The sequence below is a fragment of the Hylobates moloch genome, unplaced genomic scaffold, assembly GCF_009828535.3.
Source record: "Hylobates moloch isolate HMO894 unplaced genomic scaffold, HMol_V3 SCAFFOLD_2, whole genome shotgun sequence".
Classification (NCBI taxonomy): Eukaryota; Metazoa; Chordata; class Mammalia; order Primates; family Hylobatidae; genus Hylobates; species Hylobates moloch.
Window position 1 is genome coordinate 54,822,236 of NW_026652277.1, and position 19,856 is coordinate 54,842,091.

At 37.9% G+C, this 19,856-nt stretch overlaps 1 protein-coding gene across 4 annotated transcripts in view; it reads left to right on the top strand.

The window, feature by feature from the left end:
- Window positions 1-19,856, top strand: part of CNOT6L (CCR4-NOT transcription complex subunit 6 like) — a 108,632-nt gene that overhangs the window by 10,775 nt on the left and 78,001 nt on the right. The window contains exon 1 of one of the 4 annotated variants that reach the window (XM_058433600.1): window positions 7,823-7,838. The exons of the other annotated variants lie outside the window; for them this stretch is intronic. The gene's annotated coding sequence lies outside the window, so the exon portion shown is untranslated. Of the gene's footprint in view, window positions 1-7,822; window positions 7,839-19,856 lie in introns of those variants that run through there. 4 annotated transcript variants of the gene reach the window in all.

Below are 19,856 nucleotides of genomic sequence, written 5' to 3' on the forward strand. Positions count from 1 at the left end.
CCTAAGCGCTAAGCGAAAACAGCCTGGAAAAAAAAAAAAAAAAAAAAAAAAAAAAAAAAAAATTTATTTTTGTCTTTCATGTATAGCTCTCAGAAGTTAAGATAACTTTGAGTTTAGCTAAGAATATTCCTGTTAACAGGTGAAATTGGAAAGTGGTAATAGAATTTTTGTTTTGTATTTTTGTTTTGTAACAGGTTTATTAGTTTTCATTAATTCTTTTTAGTCTGCTTTAAAATTTTGATACAGATACAATTTATAATTATTTTTAAAGAAATAAGTAGTTTGTTTTGCTCTTTGAGAAACTCATCATTTGTACTGAATAGATGCCTGGTAATTTGCGGCTTTCAAATATTGTTTTCATTTATTAACAGTTGAAATTGGTGACACAAAATAGAGATTAAAACACTTTATGTTCCTTATATTCATCTTTTGCAGAGAGAACTTCCCTCTCTAATCTTAAAGTTTAAACTCTATTTTTCTCTTTCCCATATCACTTAAATAGATTTCCTAAATGAGTAACATAAATTAGAGTTATATAATACCAGCTACAAATACTGCTAAAAGAATAGAACTAAATTTAGTATATCCCAACCTTAATGTCTCTCTATACAAAGACTTTGTTGGAATCTCATATATCCATTTCTTTCTGATCATAATGTTTATTATATTTAACAAAGCAAAACTCAGAAATTACTTACAGGGTATGTTCTTCTATAGGTTCATATTTAGTACAATCTTCTGCAATATCTACATATAATTTTATGAAACAACATAATGTGAGTTATATACAGAATGGTAGCCTTGAAACACTGTCAGAATTTGAATCACCAAAATATAACCTGTTAATTAATATTTATTAAGCTCCTATTTGTTATAGACTATTGTATTCAGGGTTCTGGGGAATAAAAAGAAATGTAGAATAATCTTTCTACCAGGGAATGGAGCTAATATTTTTTTGACTACTGAGTACCAAGGAATGTGAAAAGCCACTCCCCTCCTTCCCTGTAAGTGTGTAATCTAAATTATTCTTCATGAAAATCCTATGAGAGAGGCAGTATGATTCTCATTCTGAAGCTGGTTAAGAAAGTGAGCCTTGGGTCCTCCACTTTCCAGCTCTACGGAAACTCATTTAACTTCTCCATGCTTCAGTTTTCTCATCTGTAATAGGGAGATAATATTCCTTATCTCATAGAGTTTTGTGAGGATTAAATGATGTAGTACTGTAAAGTATTTAGGACACTACCTGGCACATCTGTAAACTAAAAAACAATACACGTACACTATTACTGTTTCTTATTAGGAAAGAAGTTAATTAACGTGCCCAAGATTACAACCAGATCTATTTGAATTTAAAACACTCTTATACTATAATGCTTACACTTATAGGATGTTTAAGTCTGGATCTAGTAAACAGGTGAAGGCAGAATATGCTAAGTGACTAACAAGTGCTATGACATACAGAGCACATATGGATTTTAAACTACAGGGATAAGTAAGAGAGGAGATAGATGTTGCTCTTGCCTTTATGATGAGAAGAAAGGCAGGGAAAAAAATTAATAGACTACTGCAATATCTTTCTTGCTAGTCTACAACTTCCATTATATCTCCTTTAACATCTTTTCCTTTGTACACATTGTCACCAGAGAAATCCTTGTAAAATTCATCCCACATTGCTTAAATTCTCTACTTACAGTCGTTTAATAATAATAGTTACTGTTTTCGGGTTACCTACTGTGGGCTAGGATGGGAGACAGCAAGCTTCTCTTCTTTTCTCTTTTTTTGTTTTTTTTTTGAGATGGCAGAGTTTCACTGTCACCCAGGCTGGAGTGCAGTGGCACGATCTCAGTTCACTGCAACCTCCGCCTCCCTGGTTCAAGTGATTCTCCTGCCTCCAGCCTCCCAAGAAGCTGGGATTATAGGCGCACACCACCACACCCGGCTAATTTTTGTATTTTTAGTGGAGATGGGGTTTCACCATGTTGGCCAGGCTGGTCTCAAACTCCTGACCTCAAATGATCCACCCGCCTCAGCCTCCCAAAGTGTTGGGATTACAGGCATGAGCCACCTCGCCAGGCCTAGCAAGCCTTTTTCTAGAAAAAATGAGTCCAGGTTCAAGGGTGGTGGTGAGTGGGAAAGTAAGTAAATTTCTGGCTAACTTCTAGGGCTTGAGTGAACATGAGGTTAATAAGGCAAATTGGAGAATGATCATGGAAGGGCCTGAATATCTTGGTAAGGAATTTTAATTTTGTGCTAGAGTCATTGATACACAGATTTCAACTCTAGAGCAGCAGGTGTTTTTTAAATCCATAATCTGGGTTCTCTTAATACACAAATTGTATGTTGTAATATTGCTTTAGATATTTTATAGAACATTCATTACCTAAACAATTGTTTTGATTAATAGATACTGCAAGATGTAGCTCTAGAATATCATAATTACCAGTACTACTATTAAAGACATTGGGAGCCATGGAGTGATTTTGAACAGGTTGGTGGCAGTTTGAAATTAATTTTTTTTTTTTTTTTTGAGACTGAGTTTAGCTCTTGTTGCCTAGGCTGGAGTGCAATGGCGCAATCTTGGTTCATTGCAACCTCCGCCCCCCGGGTTCAAGCGATTCTCGTGTCTCAGCCTCCCAAGTACCTGGGATTACTGGCATGCGCCACCACGTCCGGCTAATTTTGTATTTTTAGTAGAGATGGGATTTCTCCATGTTGGTCAGGCTAGTCTCGAACTCCCGATCTCAGGTGATCCTCCAGCCTCAGCCTCCCAAAGTGCTGGGATTATAGGCATGAGCCACCGTGCCGGCCTGAAGTTAATTTTTTAAGAAGATTAATCTAGTTGAGGTATTCACAATCAGTTGAAGAGATGGGACTGGGAAGAAGGAGGCCTTTTAAAAAAAAGTTAAAATATAAAGTGATAAGTCAGTGATTGACTATGAGGAAGTCAGAGACGAATAAGAAAAACGGAAGAGGCAGGTCAAGGAAGGAAATTGTGTATTTTTTGTTAGTTAAATTGATTGCTGTGAATTCTGTTGGAGTGATATCTATTGTTGCCTGAATTTGGGCTCTGCTTACTTTATGCTTGAATAATTAGAATATTCTTATGATTGGTTTCCCTTCCTGCCGCTAATTCATGGATTCTTAATCTTTGGTGCTGTGGACTTTTTTTCAGTCTGGAGAAGGCTGTGAATCCATTGTAGAATAACAATTTTAAAAGAGTGAAATAAAGTAAATAGGACTTGAACTTGTTATATTGAAATGCCAAAATATGATACAGTAATATATATGCTTCTCTATTAATACTGTTAAGTAACATCTTGCAATGAGTCTAATAGCTACCATAATTTTGGAGTACTGGTACATATAGATATTTTGAGATTTCTGTAACAACTATAATATGAAATGAAAATGTACTTCTGTTAGTGACAGAAATCACAGGTACTGCTAATACTATTATGGTTGATTGTTTAGGTTTGTGTGAAAATTTTAGAGATTAGTGAAAATGGTGATGTAATTTTTTTTCTATATAAATTCACAAGTTTCCTGAGATTTATGGAACCTAGGTTAATTATCTTTGCTTGTATTGTCTCCTGTTTTACTCTCTTCTATGTATTTTTGTCATAGTAATGTACTTTGCTTTGCAGATGGTAGTATTTTTATTTTGCGTCATCTGGTTTGGGAAATAATATGTACTCTTTGTAAAAAAAAAAAATTCAAATGGTAATAAAACGCATAATTTTCTGGTTATCCTGCTTCATGGCGATCAAACTTGTTAGTAGTATAATATATACAGTAGTCTCTTGGTATAGAGAGGATTGGTTCCATGACCCTTGTGTATGCCTAAATCCATGCATACATACTCAGGTCCTGCCATGTATATGAAAAATTGGCCGTCTGTATACATGGGTTTCTCATCTCACGAGTGCTATATTTTCCATCTGTGTTTGGTTAAAAAAAAATCCCCACATGAGTGAACTTGTGCAGTTCAAACCCATGTTGTTCAAGGCTAAGCGGTAGTACTGTTATCTGTTTCTGGTCAATATATACTTACATAACCACAAAAACATAACTAAAATAGATTCATACTGTGTATACTTTTTTAAATTTGCTTTTTTTCATTTGAAAGCATTATCTTTTTTTCATTAATAAATACACCTCATGCTTTAAAAAATTGTAGGATAAAAGTTGAGATATGTATTACATAACACATTCACCATTTTGAAGTGTATATTTCAGTGGTTTTAGTACATTCACTATGTTGCCAACCACCACTACTAGCAAATTCCAGAACATTTCCATCACCCACAAAAGAAACCTCATATTTAATATCGGTTCCAGTTACCCTATCCATTGACAATTTCTACTCTACTTTCTGTCTGTATGGATTTGCTTCTTCTAGGCATTTAATATAAGTAGAATCATATCATATGTGACTGTTTGTGTCTGCTTTTTTCACTTAGTATAATATTTTCAAGATTCATGTTGTAGCATGTAACAGTATTTCATTCCTTTTTTTTTTTTTTGAGATGGGGTCTTGCTGCATCACCCAGGCTGGAGTGCAGTGGTGCAATATCGGTTCACCACAACCTCCGCCTCCCAGATTCAAGCAGTTCTCCTGCCTCAGCCTCCCGAGAAGCTGGGATTACAGGAGCCCGCCGCCACGCTTGGCTCATTTTTTGTTTTTAGTAGAGACGGAGTTTCACCATATTGGCCAGGCTGGTCTCGAACTCCTGATTTCAGGTGATCTGCCCACCTTGGCCTCCCAAAGTGCTGGGATTACAGGCATGAGCCACCGTGCCCGGCCAATATTTCATTCCTTTTTATGAGTGAACAATATATTATTATACATACTTGGTTATAAATAATTCACATATATGGTTTTGTGAAGACGTATGTTTTCATTTCTCTTGGGTGTATACCTAAGAGAGGAATTGCTAGGTCATATGTATTTCTGTGTTTTAACTTTTTGAGGAATTGACAAACTTTTCCACAGTAGCAGCGCTGTTTTACATTTCCACACCTCACACTTTTTTCTTTTTTTTTTTGAGACAGAGTTTCACTCTTGTTGACAGGCTGGAGTGCAATAGTGCGATCTTGGCTCACTGCAGCCTCGGCCTCCCGGGTTCAAGCGATTCTCCTGCCTCAGCCTCCCAAGTAGCTGGGATTACAGGCATGTGCCACCACGCCCGGCTAATTTCGTATTTTTAGTAAAGATGGGGTTTCTCCATGTTGGTCAGGCTGGTCTTGAACTCCCGATCTCAGGTTATCTGCCTGCCTCAGCCTCTCAAAGTGATGGGATTATAGGCATGAGCAACCGCACCTGCCCTACCTCATGCTTTTTAATGGCTTCATTGTAATCCATTTTATTGATGTCCTATCATTCAGTCCCCTGTTGATTGACAATTTATTTCTGTATTTTTGATGATTATCAACACTAATGCAGTGAAAAAACTTGTATAAACACCGTTTGCACACTTTGTTAAAGTATAAATTTTTAGGAAAGGAATTGCTGGATCAAAGTAATTACACATTTAAGATTTGATACATCTTGTCAGATTGCCCTTTAGAAATGTTTTATAAAATTTTACTCCCAACAATTGTGTGATATATGCTTATTTTCCCAAACTTATATTCACATTATTAATTTTTGTCATTTTGATAACAAAAAGTCATATATATTTAAAATTTTGGAATTTGTTAATTATAGTGGAGGTAAATTTTTTTTCACATTTTTTTTTTGGCCACTGCATTCTTTTGTGATTTGCCTGATCATGACCTTTACCCTAAATTTTTCTATTGGGTGTCTATATGTTTTTCTTATTACTTTCTTAATAGCTGTTTACATTTTAGAAACATTACCTTATTGCTCATTATCAATATTGCAGAGACTTTGTTCCAGTTTCTTGTTTATATTTTGACTTTATGACTTTGCTCTTTGCCTTATAGACATTAAATTTTTAAAATACTATTTATCATTCCTTATAAAAGGCCTTTGCCTTGCTTAGAATAAGTTTTCTGCACCCCAAGATTATAAAATATTTTCTCTGCATTTTCTTCTGGGAATGTCTAAAATTTGGCGTGATTTAGTAGAAGCTTGGTTTTTGTAGTTGGTCTTAACTATGTTCAAATTCCCGTCTAGCCACTTACTAGCTGTGAGGTGTTAGATGTCTGCACAACTTCTCTGTATCTCACCTTCCTCCTCTGTAAAATGATAGTTGATAATTAGGGTCTATACTTTTGGTTAAGTTAAATGCAATAATTCAAATTCTCTAGCGTACCATCTGGCCACATACTGGGTGTTCAGTGCATGTTTTCTTTTCTCTCTCACCCATAAACTCCATCTTCTATCAGTCTAGTTAAAATCTGGTCCAGAAGATAAGGGAGGGGAAAGTTTCAGGAAATAATGTTGCCCTTAGTTTTCAAAGCCAGAGAAGCCATGTGGGATAAGTACTGGCTGAAAAGGAGATTGAATATTCATTTAGTAATTAGGAAGTAATTTATGTTTAATGAAAACATTTTTTAGTAGCATGGTAAGAGGCATATTTTAATACAAAGAAGACTAAAACCTATATAACATACTTAAAGGATATGTGCATGTGCAGCATGTATCCATCATGATTTGTAATATTTGGGAGAAATAGTTGTAACTCTATTCTTTTCTTATTGTTGGAATACTGGTAAGAGGATAGAGAATCAATGCTGACATACATATATTTATATTGTATGTATAAGTTGTACATAAATTTAGGTAATTTTTACTATTAATAGTTACAAATTATTATATTTGTAACACACCTCACAATCATCAACTTGTATTAGAACTACTGCTCCATTGGAATCTTCTTAGTAGCATTATAATGGACTTTAATGGAATTTACACATATTCTTCACTAAATTTATGTATAAACAGTGTTATATTTCTTTTGGGGAAAGCAACTTTAAATACATTTTAGAAAGAAATAGGAAATAAATGTTTACAATATGGTAGTCATTGTTTACATTTTTCTCATCTTGTTTCCTGGACTATAAGGATTTTAGGACAGGGGGACATAGTTTTTGCTATATTGCGCAGGCTGGAATACAGTGGCTATTCACAGATGTGACCATAGTTCGCTATAGCCTCGGGCTCCTGACTTCAAGCAATCCTCCTGACTCAGCCTCTGAGTAGCTGGGACTACAGGCACATGCAAGGTGCATGGCTTATAATGGGTTTTTGATAAATATTTATAAAATGTTATATTCCCCCCCCCCTTTTATCTTCTGGTAAAATAATTTCAGAATAAAGGTTTTAAAATTTGTTAAGAAAAATAAATAAATCTTCCTCAAGTGCAGTAATAATAGACATGGATTCTGTGCAATTTGTTTTCAGAAAATGATATCAAACTCTATTCCTTGACTCTTAGTAACTGTCTAAAAATTTTTTTTAGTATGTTATATGTATATTGTCATTATTTTGTCAGCTTCAAAACAAGAAGAAAATTATTCTGTATTGGTTAGCTCAGGAGGAAGGTAATGAGTTTTAAGTAACAAAACAGGAAATTAGCTCCTCTGTGACCTTTGATGAGTTTGTGAAGCTGGTGTTTTGAGTGCAGGATTGAAATTGTGAAGAGCATTATATGTATTTTGCTTTGTTGCTTTTGCAGAGTATCTATTTGCCAGGAAAACCTAGGAATTGAAGTTAAAGGCTCTGCTACCTTTGTGGGAAATGAACAATACTCTTCCTTCTGCTGGCAAAATCTGGGTGTCTACTTTTCAGTGGCTGGTTTTTGCTTTCACATAGGGTCAGAGTATCCTTTTCCTGGAACCAAGCTTGACTCAAAGCCATTTTAAGTTCTCTTGTTCTTTATCCTTCTGATCAACTATTTTAGGAGCAATTTTAAAGTTGACACCCCTTCCCTTCTAACCTTTCCGCTCAATACAAAGCACCACCTTCTTGGCAGTCATTTGTATGAGTAGAGTGGATACTTTTGTAGGCATTTTATTCATGCCAAAAAGTTAAGGGTTAGCTCTTTGTTTAATGCTAGTTGTTTTGGATCAGTGTGAGTCAGCATTGGCCTTACCTTTCTTTTAAATCCTTTTGTAATTAAGATGTTGGTACCTTGGAACCCTTTCCTGGATGGAGCTTTTCTTTATACTTTATCAAGTTTTATCTCAGACAGTTGGGTTACTAAGATTTTTCTGTTTTACTCTACTGTTTTTAATGGAGACTTGTAGAGTTCAGATACGGCTTATACACATTCTAAACTCTGGTTCTCAGAATAGTCGTACTAGTTTTAACACCTCTTTACACTTCTTTTATGTTTATCTAACATTAAAATATTGTATAATTTGGTTCAGATCAAAAGTGTGGGATGGCTCTTACAGCTATTCAGACTTTCATATTGTTCAAAACTTTGTATGCAAGACTTTATTTTTAAAAATTTTTTTTTTAAGAGACAGGGTCTTGCTTTGTCGCTCACAGGCTGGAGTGCAGTGGTGTGATTATAAGCTCATTGACCTCCTGGGCTCAAGTAATCCTCCTACCTAAGCCTCCCAAGAAGCTGGTGTTCACTCACAGTCACATGCTACTGTGCCTGGCTACTTTAAAAAAAAAATTTTTTTTTTTGGTAGAGATAGGGTCTCACTATGTTGCCGAGGCTGGCCTTGAATGCCTGGGCTCAAGCGGTCCTCCCACCTTGGCCTCCGAAAGTGCTGGGATTATAGGTGTGAGCCATAATACCAGGCCTTTGTACAAGACTTAATTTAAAATATTTTCCTGAAGTCTCAAAAAAAAAAAAAAAAAAAAAAAAGAAATAGAAAAGCTAAAGTAATTAGCTTAATGAAAAGGATTCATTAGTTCAGTTTTTGATACTATCAAGTTCAGTTTTCTAGTAATTAAAACCAATTTCTTGAATTAGTTTTTTTTTTTTGATGTCGTATAACATTCTTAGTTTATATACAGGTGATTGTTTATATAAACAAACAGATATTAAATTTGTGAAAAAAATACTCAATTCTTGGATTTACCATATACCACCAGAGAGGCAGAGCCCGAAATTGGAAGGTAGGAAAAGGAAAAAGATGAAGGATTTTATATGAAGTGTTAGAATGTTACTTCAGTTTTTTTCACATTAAAACATGGACTAAATCTACCAGAGGATTTATTACTTTGAATGAAAGAGCTCTCATACACTTGGCTTATAATAGATGATATGTGATCCTTTTACAGGTACCCTTGCAACTTCTTAGTTTGAGTCTGAACATGTTCCTTTTTTTTTTTTTTTATACAGAATTTCACTCCCCTCACCCAGGCTGGAGTGCAATGGCACAATCTCAGCTCACTGCAACCTCTGCCTCCTGAGTTCAGGCAATTCTCCTGTCTCACCTCCTGAGTAGCTGGGATTACAGGCACCCACCACCACGCCCAGCTAATTTTTGTATTTTTAGTAGAGACAGAGTTTCACCATGTTGGCCAGGCTGGTCTTGAACTCTTGACCTCAGGTGATCCACCTGCCTCGGTCTCCGAAAGTGCGGGATTACAGGCGTGAGCCACCACACCCATCCTGAACATATTACTTTTGACCTTGTTTATACTAGCCTAGGCTGGAGTGCAGTGGCATGAGCGTGTCACTGCAGCCTCAACCTCCTGGGCTCAAGTGATCTTCCTGAGTAGCTGGGACTACAGGTGCATGCCACCATGCCCAGCAAAGTTTGTTTTTTTGTAGAGACAGGGACTTGATGTGTTGCCCAGGCTGGTCATGAACTACTGGCCTGAAACAGTCCTCTCACCTTGGCCTCCCAGTGTTGGGATTACAGTCATGAGCCACTGCGCCTGGCCTGTTTAACAGTTTCCAGTTTTGGGCTATTATAAACGAAGCTCTAAGAACATTTGAGTTCAGTTGAATCTTTGGGTGAACAAATGTTTTCATTTTTCTTGGGTAAATATCTAGGAGTGGAATGTCTGGGTCATATGGTAGCTGCATATTTAACTTTTTTCTTTTTTGAGATAGGGTCTTGCTCCTTCACTCAGGCTGGAGTGCAGTTGTGTGATCATGGCACACTGTAGCCTTGACCTCCCAGGCTCAAGCAATCCTTCTACCTCGGTTGCCTTAGTAGCTGGGATCACAGGTGCACACCACCATGCCTGGCTATTTTTTTTTTAATTGAAATGGGGTCTTACTATGTTGCCCAGGCTCATGTTGAACTCCTGGCTCAAGCAGTCCTCCCACTTCGGCCTCCCAAAGTGTTGGGGTTATACGTGTGAGCCACCATGCCTGGCCTGTTTACCTTTTTAAGAAACCTTCAAACTTTTTCCCAAAGTTGTAGCATTTTGCATTCTCATCTTTAGTGTGTGAAAGTTCTGGTTGTTTTCTCGGCTCGGTTTTTTAAAAACTTAGCCATTCTAATAGGCCAAAGTATAGAGTAGAATCTCATTGTGGTTTAATTTTCACTTCTCTGATGACTAAAGCATCTTATGTACTTTTTTACCATCAATATATCTTCTTTGGTGAAGTGTCTCTTAAAATGTTTTGTCCATTAGAAATTTTTTTATTACTGAATTTTGATAGTTCTTTATGTTGGATATACATTCTTTATCATATACATGATTTGTAAATATTTTTTCCCAGTGTGTGGGTTATTTTCTTTTTTAAAAAAAAATTATTCATCTATTTTAGAGACAAGATCTCAATCTGTTGCCAAGGCTGGATTGCAATGGTATGATCATAGCTCACTGCAGCCTCTGGGCTCAAACAGTCCTCCTGCCTCAGCCTCCTGAGTAGCTAGGACTATAGGCACCTGGCTGATTTTGTATTAGTTTTGTAAAGATGGGGTCTTGCTATATTTGCCCAGGCTGGTCTTGAACTCCTGCTCTCAAGTGCTTCTCCTTCCTTGGCCTCCCAAAATGTTGAGATTACAGACAGGAGCCACCATGCCTAGCCTATTTTCCTAATAATGTTTTTCAAAGAGCAAAAGTTCTTGAAAGTCTAATTTATCAATTTTTTGTTTTATGGATCATGCTTTTGTTTTGGTGTTGAAGAAATCCTTGCGAAACTCATAGTCACCAAGGTTTTCTCCTGTGTTTTCTTCTAGATATTTTATAATTTTGGCTCTTAAATTTAGGCCTGTGATCCATGTTGAACATAGAGTAGTCCCACCCTTATTTGTGGAGGATATATATTCCAAGACCCTCAGTGGATGCCTAAAACTGCAGTTACCACATGAAGTTCTGTTTCCTTCTTCACAATGTCATAGGTAGAAGATTAATTCTTGCCATAGATTTTGGCAACCTCACTATACGATTTTTTTCTTCCCTTATTAAATTGAGAATTTTCACCTTTTCACTTAAAAAGGAAGCCCCTTATGGTTTCTCTTTGGCATACCTGAATTTCCAGCATCACTACTCTTGTGCTTTGGGGCCATTATTAAGTAAAATAAGGGTTTCTTAAACACACTGTGAGACTGACATTCTGATAACTGAGACAGATACTGATTGACTAATAAGCTGGTATACTATAAACAGTGTGAATATGCTGGACAAAGGGATGAATCATGTCCAAGCAGGACTGAAAGAGACAGCATGAGATTTCATCACACTACTCAGACTGGCACACAATTTAAAACTTGTGAATTGTTTATTTCTGGAATTTTCCATTTAATATCTTTTGACCCAGTTGGCTACAGGTTACAAACTGTAGTGAAACTGTAGATTAGGGATGGAGATAGGGGGCTACTGTGTTTTTTTAATATAGTATGAGGTAAAGTTTGAGATTCATTTGTTTAAGATATGGTAATCTAATTGCTTTAGCACTATTAGTTAAAGATTACTCTCCCCACTGAATATCCTTGGCAGGTTTTTTTTGTTTTGTTTTGTTTTTTTGAGACAGGGTCTTCCTCTGTCAGGCTGGAGTGCAGTGGCACCATCACAGCTCACTGCAGCGGCACCATCATGGCTCACTGCAGCCTGGACCTCCCAGGCTCAAGTGATCCTCTCACCCCAGCCTCCCAAGTAGTTAAGACCACAAGGACACCACCATGCCCAGCTAATTTCTTACATTTCTCTGTTAGACATGGGGTTTTGCCATGTTGTCCAGGCTGGTCTCGAACTCCTGAGCTCAGGCAGTCTGCCTTCCTCACCCTCCCAAAGCGGTGGGATTACAGGCATGAGCCACCACACCTGGCGTCCTTGACAGTTTTGTTGAAAATTAATTGACCATATATGTTTGTGTGTGTTTCTAGACTCTGTTCTCTTGATGTTAATCTTTGTCAGTACCTTATTGCCATGATTACTGAAGCTTTGTAGTAACTCTTGAAATTACATAGTTGTGTTAGTCTGTTCTCACACTGCTATAAAGAAATACCTGAGACTGGGTAATTTATGAAGAAAAGAAGTTTAACTGACTCCTGGTTCGCAGGCAAGAAGCATGACTGGGAGGCCTCAGGAAACTTAGAATCATGGCAGAAGGTGAAGGGGAAGCAAGCATGTCTTAGCATGGCAGAGCAGGAGAGAGAGAGAGTGAAGGGGGAAGTGCCACATATCCCCTTCAAACAACCATCTCTCATGAGAACTCACTATCACAAGAAAAAGCAAGGGAGAAGTCCTCCCCCATGATTCAATCACTTCCCACCAAGCACCTCCCCCAACACATAGGGATTGCAATTTGAAGTGATATTTGAGTGGGGACCCAGAGCCAGACCATATCAATAGTGTAAATCCTCCAATTTTATTTTTCTTTTTCAAAGGTGTTTCAGCGCTAGCTTTTCTAGGCCCTTTGTATTTCCATATGTATTTTAGAATAAGCATGTTGATTTCTATAAAAAAATATGTCATGGGGGGAGCAGGGCTGAAAAACTACCTATTAGGTATTGTGCTTACTACCTGGGTGATGCGATCATTCATACCCTAAACCCCAGCATCACGCAATATACCCGTGTAACAAGCCTGCATGTGTACTCCCTGAATCTAAAATAAAAGCTGAAATTATTAAAGATAAAAGGAAAGAAAAAAGATCACTTTCAATGAATAAAAAAAAACCACCTTATGTATTTCACTGGGATTGTGTTAAATTTGTAGATCAGTTTTGGAAGAATAACAGCTTAATATTGATTCTTCTGACCCATGAATATAATATATGTCTTCATTTATTCAGTTCTTTAATTTTTCTCAGTAATGTGTTATAGTTTCCAGTGTACTGGTGTATTAGTCCAGTCTCACACTGCTGTAAAAACATACCTGAGACTGGGTAATTTATAAAGAGATGAGGCTTAATCAGCTCATGGTTCTGTGGGCCCCATACAGACTTCTGCTTCTGGGGAGGCCTCAGAAGACTTAACAATCATGCTGGAAGGTGAAGGGGAAGCAGGCACATCTCACAAGGCCAGCAGGAGAGAGAGAGAGAGAGAACAGGAGTGAAGGGGGAAGTGCCACATACTTTTCAAATAACCAGCTGTCTTAAGAACTCTGTCATGAGAACAGCAAGGGAGAAGTCTGTCCCCATGATTCAGTCACCTCCCACCAGGCCCCTCCTCCAACACTGGGAACCACAACTGGACATGAGATTTGGGTGTGGACACAGAGCCAAACCATGTCAACTGGTTTGCACATCTGTTTTCATGTTAATCTCTATTTTATTTATGTCATTGTAAATGATACTTTAAAAAATTTTACTGGCTGGGTGCAGTGGCTCACACCTGTAATCTCAGCACTTTGGGAGGCCGAGGTGGGTGGATCACCTGAGGTCGGGAGCTTGAGACCAGCCTGACCAACATGGAGAAACCCCTTCTCTACTAAAAATACAAAATTAGCCAGCTGTGGTGGCGCAGATCTGTAATCTCAGCTACTCAGGAGGCTGAGGCAGAAGAATCACTTGAACATGGGAGACGGAGGTTGCAGTGGGCCGAGATGGTGCCATTGCACTCCAGCCTGGGCAACGAGGGAAACTCTGTCTCAAAAAAAAAAAAAAAAAAAAAAAATTTCTTTTTTACTTTTGCTTGTTACCTGTATGTAGAAATAAATACACTTGATTTTTTTGCAGGGGGCATATTAATCTTGTATTCTGCCACCTGTTAAACCTGTTCATTAGTTCTGGTAGATTTTTTGTAGATTCTATAGGATTTTTTACATATACATAATTTATTGTTTGTGAATAAACATGAGTTTAATTCTTCCTTCCAGTCTCCATGACTTTTATATCTTCTCTCTTGCTTGATTGCATGGGCCAGAACTTCTGGTGTAAACTTGAATAGAAGTGAGAGCTAACATCCTTGCCCTGTTTCTGATCTTAGGAGAAAAGCATTCAGAATTTCACCATTAATGTTAGCTATAGATTTTTCATTGATGCCATTTATCAGGCTAAGTAAATTCCCTTTTGTTTTTTAAATGAAGGTTTTCTTTTTAAATAGGAATGGCTGTTGGATTCTTCAGATGCTTTTTATGCATCTATTGAGATGATCATGTGTATTAAGTTTCTTAATAGGTGGTTATTATTATTTTGAACGTTAAATCAACCTTGCTTGCATTACTGAGGTAGTCACCACTTGGTATAATGATGGATCACTCTTTTTTTTATATTGCTGGATTTGATTTGCTAAACTTCAAAAAAAACTTTATTTGCATTTATGTTCATGAAGCCCATAGTTTTCTTGAACTCTTAATTGTTTCATTTGATATTAGGGTAATGTTTGCCTCAACTTTATGGAAGAGTTTATGTGGAATTGGTATTGTTTCTTCCATAAAGGCTAATCAAGGTTGAGAACTACCAGACTATAATCTCTCTTTCCTTCTATTTCTAAAATCTTTTTTTTTTTTTTTTTTTTTTTTTTTTGAGATGGAGTCTCACTCTGTTGCCAGGCTTGAGTAGAGTGGTGCGATCTGGGCTCACTGCAGCCTCCGCCTCCTGGGTTCAAGCAATTCTCCTGCCTCACCCTCCCAAGTAACTGGGATTACAGGCGCCCACTACCATGCCTGACTAATTTTTTGTATTTTTAGTAGAGGTGGGGTTTTACTATATTGGCCAGGCTGGTCTCGAACTCCTGACCTCAGTTGATCTACCCGCCTCAGCTTCCCATAGTGCTGGGATTACAGGTGTGAGCCATGCACCCGGCTGGCTATATAAAATTAACAAAAATTGTTTTACAATTTTTAAGTTTCATGGGAGACATATTAGTAAAATTTATAACGCATATACCTGTACACTCTTACCCCATAGAAAGCTTATCTGTCTTCTAATCTTGAGCAGTTTCTATAGTAATCATGTTGGCCATGTCTTTCTCAGCTCCCCTACCCAACACTCAGAAATCAGTGGCTGATGCTTAGTACTCAGGGAAATGCCCAGAATTCCTGTCAAGTTTTTCTCTGTTCTCCTTCCTGCTCTGTCCTCAGAGTTTTCCAAGTCCATCATATGAGACAGGGGCAGCATGATGTAGTCTCTGCTGCTAGGACTGTAGAACCAGACTGCTTGGGTTAAATCCCACTGTGCCACCCACTAACCATGTGACCAAAGGCAAATTTCAGAATGCCCCTATGCCACTCTAAAATAAAGATAATTAAAACACCTCCAACTTAAAAGTTGTGATTACTGACACGTAAAACACTATGGATAATGTTTGTCACATGGTTGGTGCTCGTTGAATGATAGTTATATCCTATTATTTGTCTCCAGTTGGAAATTGCTGGGATGCTCAGCCTTTGGTGGAATAGCTGTCTGCTTCTCAGCATCTAGAGACACTTTTGATGGCTAGAATATCATCATCTTTTACCAAGAATTTGGAAATAAATACAACTCATAACCTCTGGCTTTTTCGTTTCTCTCTGACATAATGATTTCTTTGCATGGTACTTGATTTTCTAAATGCTTTTTTCAACAGATACTATACTCTGGACTCATGCTTAGGTCATATTTGTGCAGCGATTTTTAACCTTAGCACCACTGGCATTTGGGACAAGATATTTCTTGTTATGGGGGCTGTCCTGAGTACTGTAGGTGTTTAACAGCATCTGTGACCTCTACCTACTAGATTCCAGTAGCACCCCTGCCAACCCACCCAAGTTGTGTTAACCAAAACCATCTCTAAACATTGCCAAATGTCTCCTGAGGGGCAAAATCACATCTGGTCGAGAGTCACTTTTTTAGAGGGGACTTCAGTATGTGCTGCCATAGAAAACTGTGATTTGTTTTTTTGGTATTTCTTGGAGAGAGCCATGACAGTTACTAATCAATACTTATTTTCTAGATTGTCTTTTTTTTTTTTCTTTTTTTTTTGAAACGGTCTCACTCTGTTGCCCAGGCTGGAGTGCAATGGCGCAATCTCGGCTTACTGCAACCTCTGCCTACTGGGTTCAAGCAATTCTCCTGTCTCAGCCCCTCAATTAGCTGGAATTACAGGAGCATGCTGCCATGCCCAGCTAATTTTTGTATTTTTAGTAGAGATGGGGTTTCACCATGTTGGCCAGGCTGGTCTTGAGCTCCTGACCTCAGGTCATCTGCCCACCTCAGCCTCCCAAAGTACTGGGATTACAGGTGTGAACTACTGCCTGGCCTATTAATTTTACTTAATACATTTTTCTCATATTTTCAGTTTAACATAGCTACTTGATTTAGTTGCTGCCACTGGGATTGGTCAATAAGGGCGTCTGTATTTTTTTTTAATTTGCTGATTGTTCAAACTGATGGCTTAAAGTATATAATTTTTGCCTCTATAGTTGCCATGGATGTAGGCACCTAGGGAGGTTATCGGTGGTTAACAGCATCCAAATCTATACTTTTTTATATGTCATTGCACTTTGGTTTCAAAAAGAAGAGACATAGCTTACTGATGATTCTACTTATGTTATGCCTAGAAGTTGTTGGGAAAACAAGTATTTTCTATCTCAAGACAGGATATTACTGCTTGGGGATAATCTATTATCCATGGGCATTTATAAATTACCTTTAGGCGCTTCTAAACAAAGTAAAGTAACTCTGGGTAATTTTATTTGAATTTAAAATTATTGAACATCTGATGAATAAATACAGTATAAAGTATCCTTGTTTTTAAACATGCTTTTGAATATGATATTTATGCTTCAAGTATATATATGTACGTACATATATATTCTCTGGGAGGAATATGGTCTTGAATCTATAAATTAAGAAGATGCAGTGTTTCCTTTAGATGCAAGGTTTTCCTTATCGGAATATTTTTCACAATACCAAATGATTTTTAAAATATTATGGGTATGTGAGTGATTTACAGTCAAAAATACCTACCATTTATTGTTTAAATAATACCCAAGCAAAATCAGATTAATTTTTCTCAATCAGAATATGAAAAAAACTTAGAAAAATATCATGAGTACAACAGAAGAATGAGCCTTAGAGAAATTATATGCCATTAGTATTAGGCTTATAATAACAAAACATTTTACAAAAACCATAAATGTTCTGCTTTTGATCAAAGAAAATATGGATGTTTAAATGGACACTGAACTTTTTACATACCCATTTATTTTGTGAATCTGTAAGTATTCTTAAACTACTTCCTCTACTTGGCAGTATTTTCTCATTTTATTAATCTTTGCTTTTTTTTTTTTTAACCGTACACATTCGTTACTTATCTTGATAGTTTGCAGATATCTTTAGGTAATATATAGCTTTCTCAGTGTTGATAACATGTTAGGCTATCAGAAATATGACAAAGATGATGCTGAAGATGATGATTATTATTATTATTTGGAGACGGAGCCTGGCTCTGTTGCTCAGGTTGGAGTGCAGTGGCGCTATCTTGGCGCACCGCAGCTCCCACTTCCCGGGTTCGTGATTTTCCTGCCTCAGCTTCCCAAGTAGCTGGGATTACAAGTGTGCACCATCACGCCTGGCTAATTTTTGTATTTTCAGTATAAGCGGTGTTTCATGATGTTGGCCAGTCTGGTCTGGAACTGCTGACCTCAAGTGATCTGCCCGCCTCAGCCTCCCGAAGTGCTGGGATTACAGGTGTGAGCCACTGCACCTGGCTAACGAAGATTGTTTCTAAAAATGTGAAAGTTTTGGCTGGGCGCAGTGGCTCATGCCTGTAATCCCAGCACTTTGGAAAGCCAAGGCGGGTGGATCACGAGGTCAGGAGTGTTCGAGACCAGCCTGGCGAAGATGGTGAAACCCTATCTTTACTAAAAATGAAAAAAAAAAAAATCAGCCGGGTGCAGTGGTGGGCACCTGTAATACTGGCTACTCGGGAAGCTGAGGCAGGAGAACTCTAGCCTGGGCAACGGAGCAAGAATCCTTCTCAAAATAGAAAAAAAAGGGGGAGGAAAGTTTTATGCATATCTTCAAATATAGTCAAATGCCTTTTTATTTTTTAATTAAAAGAGCCCTTTGTAAACAACAATGAGATACCAGTGTACCTTTTAGAATGGCCAAGTCCAAAACACTGACAACACCAAATGCCAAGGAGGATGTGGAGCAATGGGAATTCATTGCTGGTGAGAATGCAAAATAATACAGCTAATCTGGAAGACAGTTTGGCAGTTTCTTACAAAACTAAGCATACTCTTACCATATGATCCAGCCATCATGCTCTTTGATATTTACCCAAATGAATAAAAAACTTAATGTCTACACAAAAACCTGCACATGAATGTTTATAGCAGCTTTATTCATAATTGCCCAAACTTGGAAGCAACTCAGATGTCCTTCAGTAGGTGAGTGGATAAATAAACTGTGGTACATCCAGACAGTGATGTGTTATTCAGTGCTAAAAAGAAATGAGCTATCAAGCTATGAAAAGACATGGAGGAAACTTAAAATGCATAATACTAAATGAAAGAACCCAGTCTGAAAAGACTACATACTGTATAAGTCCAACTAAATGACACTCTGGAAAAGGCAAAACTATGGAGGCAGCAAAAAGATGAGTGATTGCCAGAGGGAGAGGGAGAAGGAATGATAAATAGGCAGAGCACAGGATATTTAGGGCATGCTTCATATTTAAAAATTTGTATGTTGTATTTAGCAGATGGGAATTTTTTTTATTTTTTTTTTGAGACAGTGTCTTGCTTTGTCACTTAGGCTGCAGTGGCACAATCACCGGTCACTGCAGCATCCACTTCTTGGGCTCAAGCAATCCCCCCACCTCAGCTTCCCAAGTAGCTGAGAACATAGGCACATGTCACAATGCCCAGCTAATTTTTGTATTTTTTTGTAGAGACAGGGTTTTGCCATGTTGCCCAGGCTGGTCTGAAACTCCTGAGCGCATGCCATCTGCCCACCTCTGCCTCCCAAAGTTCTGGGATTACAGGCATAATCCATCATGCTTGGCTTTTTTTTTGAGATGGGGTTTCCGTCTGTCGCCCAGGCTGGAGTGCAGTAGCATGATCATGGCTCACTGCAGCCTTAACCTCCTGGGCTCTCAAGGAATCTTCCTGAGTAGCTGGGACTACAGGCACGCACCACCACCCCAGCTAATTTTATTTTTTGTAGAGACAGGGTCTTGCCATGTTGCCCAGGGTGGTCTTGAACTGCTGGCCTCAAACAGCCCTCCCACCTCGGCCTCCCAATGCGCTAAACAAAAAAAGACTGACTTTTTTTTCCCCTTTGGCTAACAGTTCCTTGCATTGTATCTGAACATTTCGTTAACGAGAAAATTGAGTTGACTAAATGGTTGCATTGGGGCGGGGTTGTGGGGGCGTAGGGGGGGAGCTGTGTACTCAGCATAGTCAGTTTGTAGGATATCTTAAGTTTTTCCTTGAAAACAAGCAGTTAGAGGGTTTACTATCACTTTGGGTTTGACTAAGAGCTGTATGATTAGCTAAATAGTTTAACAGTTTGGGAGACAGCTCTGAATTGAATCATTCTGTGTTGACCTTAATTCTGTTTTGGCCTAAAATCCATCCCATTCAAGCATAC